This window comes from Triticum aestivum, chromosome 6B, assembly GCF_018294505.1.
Source record: "Triticum aestivum cultivar Chinese Spring chromosome 6B, IWGSC CS RefSeq v2.1, whole genome shotgun sequence".
In the NCBI taxonomy this organism is placed as follows: Eukaryota; Viridiplantae; Streptophyta; class Magnoliopsida; order Poales; family Poaceae; genus Triticum; species Triticum aestivum.
Window position 1 is genome coordinate 307,536,941 of NC_057810.1, and position 13,769 is coordinate 307,550,709.

Here is a 13,769-nt window from a genome sequence, read left to right on the forward strand (position 1 = left end):
GTATGAAAGCTCAAACTAGAAACTAAGTGGGTGTGCATCCAACTTGCTTGCTCATGACGACCTCGAGCGTTTGAGGAAGCCCATCATCGGAATATACAAGCCAAGTTCTATAATGAAAATTCCCACTAGTATATGAAAGTGATAACTCAAGAGACTCTCTATATGAAGAACATGGTGCTACTCTGAAGCACAAGTGTGGTAAAAGGATAGTAACATTGCCCCTTCTCTATTTTTCTCTCATTTTTTATTTTCTTTTTTTCTTTTTATTTTTTTGGTGGGCTTCTTTGGCCTCTTTTTTTCATTTGGGCTTCTTTGGCCTCTTTTATTTTTCATAAAGTCTGGAGTCTCATCCCGACTTATGGGGGAATCATAGTCTCCATCATCCTTTCCTCACTGGGGCAATGCTCTAATAATGATAATCATCACACTTTTATTTACTTACAAATCAATATTACAACTCGATATCTAGAACAAAGATATGACTCCATATGAATGCCTCCGGCGGTGTACCGGGATGCGATGATCTAGCGTAGCAATGACATCAAACGGACAAGCCATGAAAACATCATGCTAGCTATCTTACGATCATGCAAAGCAATATGACAATGAATGCTCAAGTCATGTATATGATGATGATGGAAGTTGCATGGCAATATATCTCGGAATGGCTATGGAAATGCCATAATAGTTAGGTATGGTGGCTTTTTTGAGAAAGATATAATGAGGCTTATGTGTGATAGAGCGTATCATATCACGGGGTTTGGATGCACCGGTAAAGTTTGCAACAACTCTCGAGGTGAGAAAGGGCAATGCACGGTACCGTAGAGGCTAGCAAATTGCGGAAAGGTAAGAGTGCGTATAATCCATGGACTCACATTAGTCATAAAGAACTCATATACTTATTGCAAAAGTCTACTTGCCCTCGAAGCAAAGTACTACTACACATGCTCCTAGGGGAAAGGTTGGTAGGAGTTAACCATGGCGCGATCCCGACCTCCACTCATAAGGAAGGCAATCAAAGAACAACCCATGCTTCAAGTTTGTCACACAACGGTTACCATACGTGCATGCTACGAGACTTGCAAACCTCAACACAAGTATTTCTCAATTTCACAATTACCCCACTAGCACAACTCTAATATCACCACATTTATATCGTAAAACTATTGCAAGGAATCAAACATATCATATTCAGTGATCTACAAATTTTATGTAGGATTTTATGACTAACCATGTGAATGACCAATTCACGTCATCTCTCTAAATAGAAATAAGTGAAGCAAGAGAGTTTAGTTCTTTATACAAAAGATATGCCCATGCTCTAACAAATATAAGTGAAGCAAAAGAGCATTCTACAAATGGCGGTTTTCTATGTGAAGAGAAACAGGCAATCCAAACTTCAAGAGATATAAGCGAAGCATATGAAGCATTCTATAAAGCCATACTCAAAAGATTTAAGTGAAGTGCAATGAGCATTCTATAAATCAACCAAGGACTATCTCATACCAGCATGGTGCATAAAAGAAAAAAAATGAAAACTAAATGCAAAAGATGCTCCAAGACTTGCACATATCGCATGAACGAAATGAATACGAAAACATACCGATACTTGTTGAAGAAAGAGGGGATGCCTTCCGGGGCATCCCCAAGCTTAGATGCTTGAGTATCCTTGAATATTTACTAGGGGTGCCTTGGGCATCCCCAAGCTTGAGATCTTGCCTCTCTTCCTTTTCCTCATATCGAGACCTCCTCGATCAAACACTTCATCCACACAAAACTTCAACAGAAAACTTGGTAAGATCTGTTAGTATAATAAAGCAAATCACTACTCTAAGTACTGTATCAAACCAATTCATATTTTTTATTTGCATTGTGTCTACTGTAATATAACTTTTCCATGGCTTAATCCACTGCTATAAATTGATAGATTCATCAAAACAAGCAAACTATGCATCAAAAAACAGAATCAGTCAAAAACAGAACAGTCTGTAGCAATCTGAGCATTCACCATACTTCTGGTACCCCAAAAATTCTACCAAAATTAGGAAAAATAAAAAATTCGTACAGCAAGACATTGCAAAGAGAATCATAACCATTTGACGTTCCAGTAAAAAATATAAAATCGCGTACTACAGCCAAAGTTTCTGTCCTGCACCGTACAAAGCAACAAGCATTGAAAACATCCTAAAGGCAAACTTTAGCACATTATTTTTATAATAAAATGGAATTGTACAAGGGGATAATTATTTTTGATGAAAAGTTTCTGTAATTAATATTCACAAAGTTTCCGTGAGCATGAACAAAGTTCAAGGAGCTCTCCCACTTCAACAATGCTTGTCTCTCTCACTTTCACTTTCCTTTTTGAAAAGTTTTGGGTTCCCCTCTTTATATTTTTTTTAACTATATAAAAGCACTCAACAGAAATAAATGACTCTCTAAAACTTCCGGGTTGTCTCCCTGGCAGCGCTTTCTTTGAAGCCATTAAGCTAGGCATATAGTGCTCAAGTAATGAATCCACCCGGATCCCAAGGTATATCAAAGCCAATTTTAATTAACAATGATTTATAATTTAGTAGTGAGCACAAAGTAACATATATCATGCAACAACGAAGTCTAACTCTCTTCCTAAGCATCGGCATGTCATAAAAGAACATTTCATGCACACATAGTAAAGGCCAATGCATAGTATAAGCAGTTTCTTGCAATTCTATCATATTGGAAACACAGAGAGGTGGAGATATAGTTTCTCTCTCATAATAATTACAAGTAGGAGCAGAAAGCACATGCATATTATATCTATCAAAATTATCATGTGCAATAGTAAAAGGCAACCAATCAATAAAATCCTTAATAAGCACAAACTTCTCCGATATAGTGTAATCGGGAGAATTCAAAAAGATAATAGGACTATCATGCGTGGGTGCAATAGCAACAATTTCATGTTTAACATAAGGAACTATAGCAAGTTCATCTCCATAAGCATAATTCATATTGGCATCTTGGCCACAAGCATAGTAATCAATGGATGTTTCAAGAGAATCAACGGGATCATAACAATCATCATAGCAATCATCATAGTAATCATCATAGCAATCATCCTTCGGTAAGCACGAAGGGAAATTAAACAATGTATGAGTTGAAGAGTTACTCTCATTAGAAGGTGGGCACGGGTAGCTAATCCGCTCTTCCTCCTTTTGTTCTTCGCTCTCCTCATCATCTTTTTCGTCCAATAAGCTCACAGTTTCATCAATTTCTTCTTCCATAGCTTCCTGCAAAATATTAGTCTCTTCTTGGACATCGGAGAATTTCTCAATATATAGTTTAACATAGGAATTAGAAGCATAATTATCATAAGAATATTCAAGTATGGCAAAATTTTCAGATTTGTAGAGAGTAGCATCATACTTTTCAATCAAAGAAGCAATTTCATAAGCACCCTTAAAAGCAACAAATTCTTCAATTTGTTGAACATCATAGTAATTATAAACACCCTTAGCATACGAAGATACGATTCCATTATCAATAAACTCACATTGGTAGGGAAGGTGTTTCTTAGGGTTTTTAGAACAACAAGTAACATCATATATTTCACATAAAGTCCAAGCATAGCATTGCAAACGATGAATTTGATCCAGTAAAAGTTTCTCTTTTTCAGATATATGGTGCCGCACATAACAAGCATGCTCATCTAAAGATTTGCCCTCAACTAAGCTAGTTGGGGTTTCAGCACGAGCACAAAGGGATTGAAGATGATCCAAGTAAAAAGCTTTAGGAGTGTGATAGATTTTGAGTGGTTCTTCAACCATTGGTTCAGTAGGTACAACTAATGTTTTTGGTATTTTGCGTTTCCTACCCATAACTAAAGATAGAAAACAACTAAGAACAGCAAATAAAAATTACTTAGTGATAAAGCAAACAAGCACACACGAGAATATTCACCCCACGCTATGACTCCCCGGCAACGGCGCCAGAAAAAGGTCTTGATAACCCACAAGTATAGGGGATAATTGTAGCCTCTTTATATAAGTAAGAGTGTCGAACCCAACGAGGAGCTAAAGGTAGAACAAATATTCCCTCAAGTTCTGTCGACCACCGATACAACTCTACGCACGCTTAACATTCGCTTTACCTAGAACAAGTATGAAACTAGAAGTACTTTGTAGGTGTGATAGGATAGGTTTGCAAGATAATAAAGAACGTGTAAATAAAAAGTAGGGGCTGTTTAGATAAAGAAGCAATAAAGTAAATATAGCGAGTGTGGAAAAGTGGTGGTAGGAGTTGTGAAATTGTCCCTAAGCAATTGACTACGTTACTAGACCGATAGCAAGTTTTATGTGGGAGAGGCATAAGCTAACATACTTTCTCTTCTTGGATCATATGCACTTATGATTGGAACTCTAGCAAGCATCCGCAACTACTAAAGATCATTAAGGTAAAACCCAACCATAGCATTAAAGCATCAAGTCCCCTTTATCCCATGCGCCACAACCCCCTTACTCGGGTTTATGCTTCTATCACTCAAGCAACCCGCTATAAGCGAATCATGAACGTACTGCAACACCCTATAGCGGGAATCCCTCACACTTGCGCGACATGGAGGGCACAATAGGACAGCAACATAACCACAAGCAAATTAAACCAATCATAGCAATTCATCAATCACCGGTAGGACAACGAAAATCTACTCAGACATCATAGGATGGCAACACATCATTGGATAATAATATGAAGCATAAAGCACCATGTTCAAGTAGAGGGTACAGCGGGTTGCGGGAGAGTGGACCGCTGTAGATAGAAGGGGGAAGGTGATGGAGATGTTGGTGAAGATGATGGGGGTGTTGGTGAAGATCGCGGTGATGATGATGGCCCCCGGCAGCGTTCTGGCGCCACCGGAAGCAAGGGGGAGAGAGCCCCCCTTCTTCTTCTTCTTCTTCTTCTTCTTCTTCCTTGACCTTCTCCCTAGATGGGAGAAGGGTTTCCCCTCTGGTCCTTGGCTCCCATGGCGTGGGAGGGGCGAGAGCCCCTCCGAGATTGGATCTATCTCTTTGTTTCTCTCTGTTTCTGCGTTCCCAGATTCCACCCCTTCATCATTTCTTCTATATCCGGAGATCCGTAACTCCGATTGGGGTGAATCTTTTGCCCAGATTTTTCTCATAAAATTATCTTTCTTGCGGCAAAAATGAAGGGTGTCAACCGCCTTACGGGGTGCCCAGGAGAGTCCAGGGAGAGCCTGACTCCCTGGGGGGCGCCCCCCTGTCTCGTGGCCCCCTCGGGCATCGTCTCGCGTTGATTTTACTTCTCAAAAATCATAAATATTCCAAAATAATTCTATGTCCGTTTTTACCCCATTTGGACTCCGTTTGATATTGGGTTTCTGCGAAACATGAAACATGCAACAAACAGGAACTGGCACTGGGCACTGGATCAATATGTTAGTCCCAAAAATAGTATAAAAAGTTGCCAAAAGTATATAAAAGTTGTAGAATATTGGCATGGAACAATCAAAAATTATAGATACGACGGAGACATATCACACGTGCATGCAACATCGAGAACGAGGTCACTTCTTTCCTCTCCGAGATTCGTTCGGTTTCACTTGAGAATGGGATTCTACCTCAAAGAGATACACTATGCGTTCTTAGGTACGAAGAAGATGATCGTGAGGAGGAGAAGACGGAGATCCAAGCATACACGAAGGATAAGAGCGAAGAAGGAAGAAAGGAGGAAAAAAACCTGGAAACTCCGGGTGCCCGGCCTCCCCAACCTCGGGTGCCTGGCCTCACCACCTGGGAGCTGCCCCGGCCTACCCCGGGTACCCGGCCCCTTGGCTCCCGGGTGCCCGGGCCCTCCTCTCCCAGCCGCTGGCTGCCCCACCGGGTGCCCGGGCCTGGGACCCCCGGGTGCCCGGCCCCTCCCAGCCGCCTGTCTGGCTCCACCCCGGGTGCCCGGGCTTGGGACCCCGGGTGCCCGGGCCACCTCTAGCCGAGCCCCTGTATGGGTCGGGTGCCCGGTCCCCTCGCCTCCGGGTGCCTGGCCGAACCTGTGGATGGCCACTGGCCGGTCCGGGTGCCCGGCCCCCATGACCCCGGGTGCCCGGACAATACCGAGAGCATGCGTGCCTCTTTGGGTCTTTGGCCTTTAACCCCCCCTCCTCCTCTCTTATTTCATGTAAAAACTATAATTACCCCCCACCTAGCTCATTGGAGAGGTTAGCAAAGTATTTAGAACATAAAAGAGGGCTTTGCTCATCTTCCTCCTCTAGGAGATCTACACCTCCTCTTGGAGATCAAGCCCTCCTCTTGGAGAAGATCCTCTTTGGATGCAAGACCTCCCTAGTGGGACGAACCTTACCCTAGTGCTATTTTCCTTGAATTGATCTTGTAATCTTGTGGATCTCATGTATGCTACTCTAGTGGATGTGATATTTGGGTTTGTTTGAGTGATTTTTGTCTTGTGTTCTTGAGTGTTCTTCCTCTTTTCCCCCTCCAAGTGTGAAAAGATCCCCTCTGGGTTTTCACCCTACAACACCAACACAAGTTGTGGTGGAAATACCTCAACCTCAAGAAAACCCGTTCAACCTCGAGTCAGCCCGAAGTATCCTCGGAATCCCGGTGCACAAGACATTTCAACAATGGTAACACAAGTCCAGCAAGACCTCCCAACGTGTCGACAATCCCGATAGGAGCCCCGTATCTCGTTCTCAGGACACGACGGATGAGCTAAGCGTACAGTAACTGACGTCCCGAGTTGCCCCAGGTAGCCTGCACGATGCTCTAGTTTGGACCAGCACCATCAGCACTGGCCCCTTGTATTATGTTGAATAATGAACCTCAGTTAGCGCTAACTCCCTATGCGTCAAATTTATTATCAGGTTTGTTATTATGTTGGGCAAATGTTAAAACCAATCTTGGACCTTGCTAGAAGTGGTTATTCAAAGCGAACTGTCAAGAGGGTCCCATTCCCCTGAGCGCGTTAGGAACGATAATCAAGGATCATAACACCAGCATTACAGAAACTATGGCGGAAAGAGTGGAACAAAACACCAGGCAAAAGGCTGAGCATTCCACCCATTACAAAGTATATAGATGCATTAATTAAATAAGAGATATTGTGATATCCCATGATATCCATGTTCCAACATGGAACAACCTGCAACTGCACCTGCAACTAGCAATGCTATAAGAGGGGCTAAGCAAAGTGGTAACATAGCCAAACGACAACCTGTTGGGATGGTGGAAAAGGTTAGAGGCTTATCATGGCAATTTGGGAGGCTTGACAAACAAGTGGTAGGTAGCGCGACATAGCGATAGCATCGAGACAACTAGTAGAGCACAGATAGTAGTGGTATCCAGGGTAATGCTCATCATGCCTGAAATCCCGCTCGGAAGAAGATCAAGTCCATGAAGTAGATGAACAAACGTACATCGTCACAATCGCAACGTAACCGAAACTATCGAGAAGAAGCACAACCGAAAAGAAGCAAACGACATGGTAAACACATAAGCATAAACAAGACATGATGCACAATCAAGTATGATGCATGACAAATAAATGTTGTTACTCATGGCAAGAGATGATGCATGAAAGAACCCCACATCAAAGCAAGTTTAATGAGGTCGGAAACAACAAATAACAATTCTGGAAAGTCCCCTTATGTTTCGAATTTGCTATTGTTCTTCCCTATACACAATTTTAATGTTGTCAAACAGCAAAATAAAGTGTACCAACTTAATCTATGCATTTTCTAGACCATTCACATATAAAGTTTATTTAATTCGGAGCTACGGTTATTTAGTTACGAAATAAACCATTTTACCATGTCATTTATGCAAACTAATGCAAATGGCAATTTAAACATTTTTAACATGGATAAAAGTTGCATATTGTGAAAGTACATGAAAATTTGAGCAAGATGCATATATGACATGTTTCATTTGGATGCATGGATATTTAGTTATTAACAATTCGATATGATGGCATTGATGTGAATATGCAGAAAAAGAATAAATGTGGGACAGAAAAAAACATACACGGGCCAGAAGCATTAGAGTGCAGCAGTCTAGAATGGAATCGGGCCCAAGTATGTGTGCTGGGGAACAAAACAGAACTCAAAACAAAATAAAAGGAGGGTGTGCTGGGATTTGAACTCAGGACCGCATGGATGTTTGAAAACGTGGTCAACCAGCTATGCTAGGATTTATCTGTAATGGAGTAAATTGCACGAAACCACCACTTTAAAGGCTAGATTTGCAGAAAACACCACGTTACATTTTTGCTGCAGAAAACACCAAGTCTTATGTAATCGTTTCACAAAAACCATTAATTGGCGGATTGCAACGTTTTAAGCATATTTATGACATATGGGTCCCGCTTGTCATGTGCTGACTTAGAAAAAACATGCCACACGGGCACTTTGACTGGTCTTCTCTGGCCAAAACGATAAGGCTTCTGGTTTTCTCGCATGTGCACCGCCACCCACGACCAGTCCTATTGCCGCCGGTGACGATGGCACAGTCCGTCTCTGTGGCCTCTCCAGCTCCTCTCCCCTTCCTCTACTCCTCTCCAATCCATCGTCGCTCGTCCTGCCCCGGTCAAGGTAGAGGTCACTGTTGCTATTGCCGCACCGAGGCAAAGACCGACGCCAATGCTCCACTGTCGTTGAATCCATGTCAGATCTGGAACACTCAAGCACGAGGCGGGTGTCTTGGAGCTCGGAGACGGCCGAGGAGCTCGCGTGCGCGACCTAGGAGACACCGACGCGGTCGGGAGCCCCCCGCCTCCTACTTGCGAAGCTCGGGACGGACAAGACTAGCTCCAGGTCGCACATGTAATGGCGGCTGGAATCTCATCATTGGTGGCCGGTGGCGGCCATGGAGTCTTGGGTCGACCTCGTCTTCGGGACCCGCCAGTGGACGCTGCTATCGCTCGGGCACGGGGTGCGCGATGCCCGGCTGGTGGAAGAGGCGCGCCGTCGGCTGGGTGACCCGCCGGTGGACGCTGTCGTCGTCATCTTCATGATGCCCTACTGGGGGAAGGGGTGCGCCATTGATGGGGAGGGCGGCTGGGGGAGGAGCGCAACTACCGCAGGGCACTCGCTGGTGGACGCTGCGTAGAGGCTGACACCAAGGGAGTTGGGGCGGCCGCGGTGGCTTGAATGGGGATTGGGTGAGAGGAAGAAGAGAATGGGCTGCGTGGGGTCATGTCAACGTGGCATTTTTTACTAGTCAAAGTGTCCGCATGGCATGTTTTTGCCAAGTCAACTCCTAACGAACAGGACCCATCTGTCATAAACATGCTTAAAGAGCTCTAATCCGCCGATTAGTGGTTTTTGCAAAATGATTACACAAGACTTGGTCTTTTCTGCAACAAAACCATAGCGTAGTGTTTTCTGCAAACCTAGCCTTCAAACTGGTGGTTTTGTGCAATTTACCAATCTGTGATGTGAGAGAGATTCAACACTAGAATACACAGCACGGCGAACTGATATGGACTGAAGGATCAACAAACAGAGAGCAAAAATGGAAAATAGGGGCGCCTGGGATTTGAACCCCAAATCCCTCGGATTAGCATGCACGGCGATGACCACCAGGCTAACAAAGGGTTATGCTCAGCTGGGGCACAATAACTAATAGCTGATGCCAACAGCAAGTCATGGCTTCAGGGACGAACGGCAAAACTCCGGCGATGACAGCGAACGAAGGCGGCGGCTTCTGCAGCAGAAGAGCACCGGCGAGGGTGCAAGATTTGCAGGGGAGTGCGGGTGTTGTGGCTCGTGTACAAACGCTCGAGCACGAGCTCGTGCCCGTCTCGGATGTGGCACTGACAAAAGTGAGGCAGCGGCGAGAGGAGCCTAGGCAAAGCAACGAGCAAGGCCATGGAATGCGCACGAGCTGCGGGCGTGCAGCACAGGCGTGGAACGCAAGCTGCGTGTGTGCGTGTGATACGAGCGCGGTGTGTGCACGGCTGGGCGTGCGTAAGTCCAAGCCTTGATTCCCATGGCTACGGCCATGGCCGGCGAATGGAAGAGAGACACGTGCAAGTGAATGCGCACTTGCGCACAAGCATAACATGCATGGAACACACGGACGTGCGGTGTTCCGCAAGGCAGGGTGAGCATGTGGTGAGTAGGCGAAGTAAAAGGAAGTTAGGCGAGGTGCAGAAGCTCGAACCCGGGTCGCCCATGGTGGACGAACTCGGGCAGCATGGATCGGCGACTACGAAGATGGAAATTACTGGGAAGGAAGGTGGGGAGGTGCGGATCATCACCGTGGGGCTGCTGTGGAGTCGTACGACGGTACGAGGTCATCGGAGACCGGAAACGGCGAGGAGACGTGTTGATCGGGGCGGAGGCGTCTGGTTGGGTGATGTAGAACGAAGCAGAGGAGGAGGACATCGAGGAGGAAGCTCCCGGGGTCCTTTTGGAAGCGTGAGTAGGCGAGGAAGACGACGGTGATGCACGTGTCATTGTCGAGGAAGAAGACGGTGGTTGTGGGCTAGATCACGCCGGAGAAGAGCTCTGGCTCCTCTCGGCCATGGCATCGGCGTGTTGCTTAGGTGCCTTACCTGGCGGCGGCAGGTGAAGGAGGAGGGGGAAAACGGAGCGAGGAGGGAACCCTAGGGTTGGGGGCATGATTTACAAGGCGAAGGGAGCAGCTCCGACCATCAAATCAGCAGAAGTGTCGACATGGACCTGCTAGATGTGCTGCCGTACAGGAGACAGAAGAACAAGAGGGGTCGGCATTGGTAGGCTAGCTGGGCCGAAAGAGGTAAGTGAGGTGGGCTGGTTGGAGGGAAAAGGCCCAGGTGGCTTTGGATAAGGTGAGTCCTTTCCTTTTCTTTTAATTTTGCCCATAAATAGATAGTTGTCAAAAGGGAAAGGGCCATGGATATTGGGGGTGAATTTGAAAGAAGTGAGAATATATCTAGACTCCTGGAATTATGCAGGATTTGAATAAAATGGTTTGGGCATTTTTAAGGACAGAAAAATAATTCAAGTTTGAATTAGATTCAAACTTGAGCCATTTTTTAATCACACCAAAACAGGTCTAAAGGATCTGAAATTTGGCAGAGAGGTTCTAGGTAAGGTGTGGGAATTGTAGACAAATGTTGAACATTAAACTGGGGTAGGAAATCAAAAATGTCGCTTGCAATAAATGGGTGAGAATTGAAAGGAAGAAGCTAGTTATGGGGTGTTGCACTTGATGATGGTTTAGATGGAAAGGGCAAGATGAGACAGCAAAGAAGATGAGGAGAAGGAGTTCACAAATATAACAAGAACACAACAAATATGCATGCTACAGTGATGATCATGATGCAAATGCAACAAAAATGACATAGGCAATATCACAACATGAAGCATAGAATAAAGCAAGTGAGACGACCATGTCAAACAAACAAGGATGGCACAATGCAATATAATAAAAGATGAACATGATGCAAGAAGCAAAATATGGCAATGGCATTCATCATGATCATGGCAACAACATAGGGAAACGAAATATGCAAAACAATTATGATAATGCAACAAACAAAATAAACACACGATAACAACGAAAATAAAAAGAAGGCAACGGGAGCATCGGTCTCAGGGTGTCACAACACTCCCCCACTTACACGAGATCTCACCCCGAGATCTAGGGACCCGAGATCTAGGGATGAAAATGGGAGGGAAGAGGAGGAGGTAAATTAAAGTTGCTTCGTTGACAAACGCATGAAACCAACGAGGGTGCAAAGAGATAACGATGGCATAAGAACGAGAAAGAATTTGAAACCACTCTGGCTGAAGAGAAGCAAGGGATAGAACACGAACTTGAGAAAATGAAAGCACTTGGATGGGACTCCGGTTAAAAGAGACACAAGGAACACCATGAGATGGGATGTCGAAAGACATGAAAACAAGAGCTTAATGGACCCATAAAAGTGTAAGAAATCACACCAGTATAATGAGGTAGCCAAGGAACAAGAAAGAAGCAATTTGGACAGCACTCCGGTTAAAAATGGAAGGAATTAGCATGAATTTGATAAGATGGGACGATCCTTGACAAGAGCAACAACACAATGCCTCTGGAAGGAATGAAAGAATGATATGAAATGAAGGGAGAAGAACGTGTAAACTTGGAAGAGTAACATTGCGAAGAATGGTTGAATGGAGTTGTTGGATAATCAACAATGAAAAGATATGAAACTCATGGGATTATGGAAACCATCTCAAAACTTGAGGTGAAGTTCTACCGCTACCAAATGATTGATTAGTTGAGAGGAACAAAGAGATAAAAAACTCCACTTCAAAAGATAAGGGAGAATGAATTGCACTTTGAAATGTATGAAGAAGAATACTTGGGCTCCACCAAGAATCTTAATGAACACTTCGAGAACGAATGAAATCTGTAATGAACCACCATGTAGAGCCTCCATGAAGAACTCCGGCAATAAAGGAAATGAAGGAAGTGAAGGTTGAAAGGAACAAGATGAAACCTTGTGTTGATTTAGATGGAGCTTGGTGACGAGATAATTGAGAGAGCTTGGAACTCCAGAAAAAGAAATGAAGCATCTCAAACCGAGACAATGATATGATGAGCAAACTCCAGAAAGAAGAAATGAAATCACCTCGAGGAAAAACAAGAATAAGATTTATTGTATGGTTATCCTTTGTCAACTTAAATTGATGACATGCAATGGATTTGGCATACTACTCATTCTCATTGAAAAAGATTAGGGACATAGCGCAAACTTGTGAAAATCTTCAACGAACCACCGGTAGGAATTGGAAACAACAAATAATTTGATATGAAAACAAGTAAGAGAAAGTTTGAATGAACCACCGTAAGAATTTGAAAACAAATGAAGAAAAGAGAACAAATCGCCGGGAAGAATTAGAAAGCGAATGAAGATACTTGAGGGAATTTAAGTACATGAGAATAAAGAGATCGCGAGGTGACTAGAGAATACTTGAACGAAGCTCCGGAAGAATATGGAGACGAACATAGAGGCATCAATTTAGAATAACTGGAGAACGAAGTTGAAAACTTAGAAGGAAGAAATCTTTTTGAAATGATGGACTTCAGAGGAATAAAATGGAAAGAACTCATGAAATTCTTCGAATGGGTATGAAAAGAATTCTCACAATCAAAAACAATTATGAGGATGGCATGAAGCTAGCACCATGAATCTTCAAGAGAATGGAGCAAGATTTAGGAGAAATTCTTCTTTGTTCTTCAATGCTAAGAATGACGAGGAGAAACACCACCAAAATTATTGAGACACTCTGGAATAATAAAGAGTGAAATGTTGAGCAATGGATGAAAAGAATTTGAAAACGATCCTAGAGAAGGCATATGACTTATGAAAATTGATTCTTACGTCAAATTTGAAAAGAATTTGAGAATAACTCTGAAAAAATTAGAAGAGTCAGGTAAGAACTTGGGGATAAGCCTGTGGGCTACGGCCCAATAAAAATAAACGCCATTGGAATGAATGCTTAGAAAGAGATTATGCACCGGGAAGATTTAAAAGACTTGAATGAGGTGACAACCTTGAATTAATTTGAAGGAAAACATGAATCTTCTGAGATGACTTCAGCACTCTGGAACAATTAAATGGCGAGAGGCGAACAAGGAAGGGAAATATTTGGTCCAAGGAAAGAATATGATCAATACTGGAAAAAACATGAATTGAATCCACCAGAAAAGAAACAAGGCGAACAATGATTAACTAGACGAGAATTCACATTTGAAACAATTGAGGAAAGAATGAAGAGGCTTCACACGAAT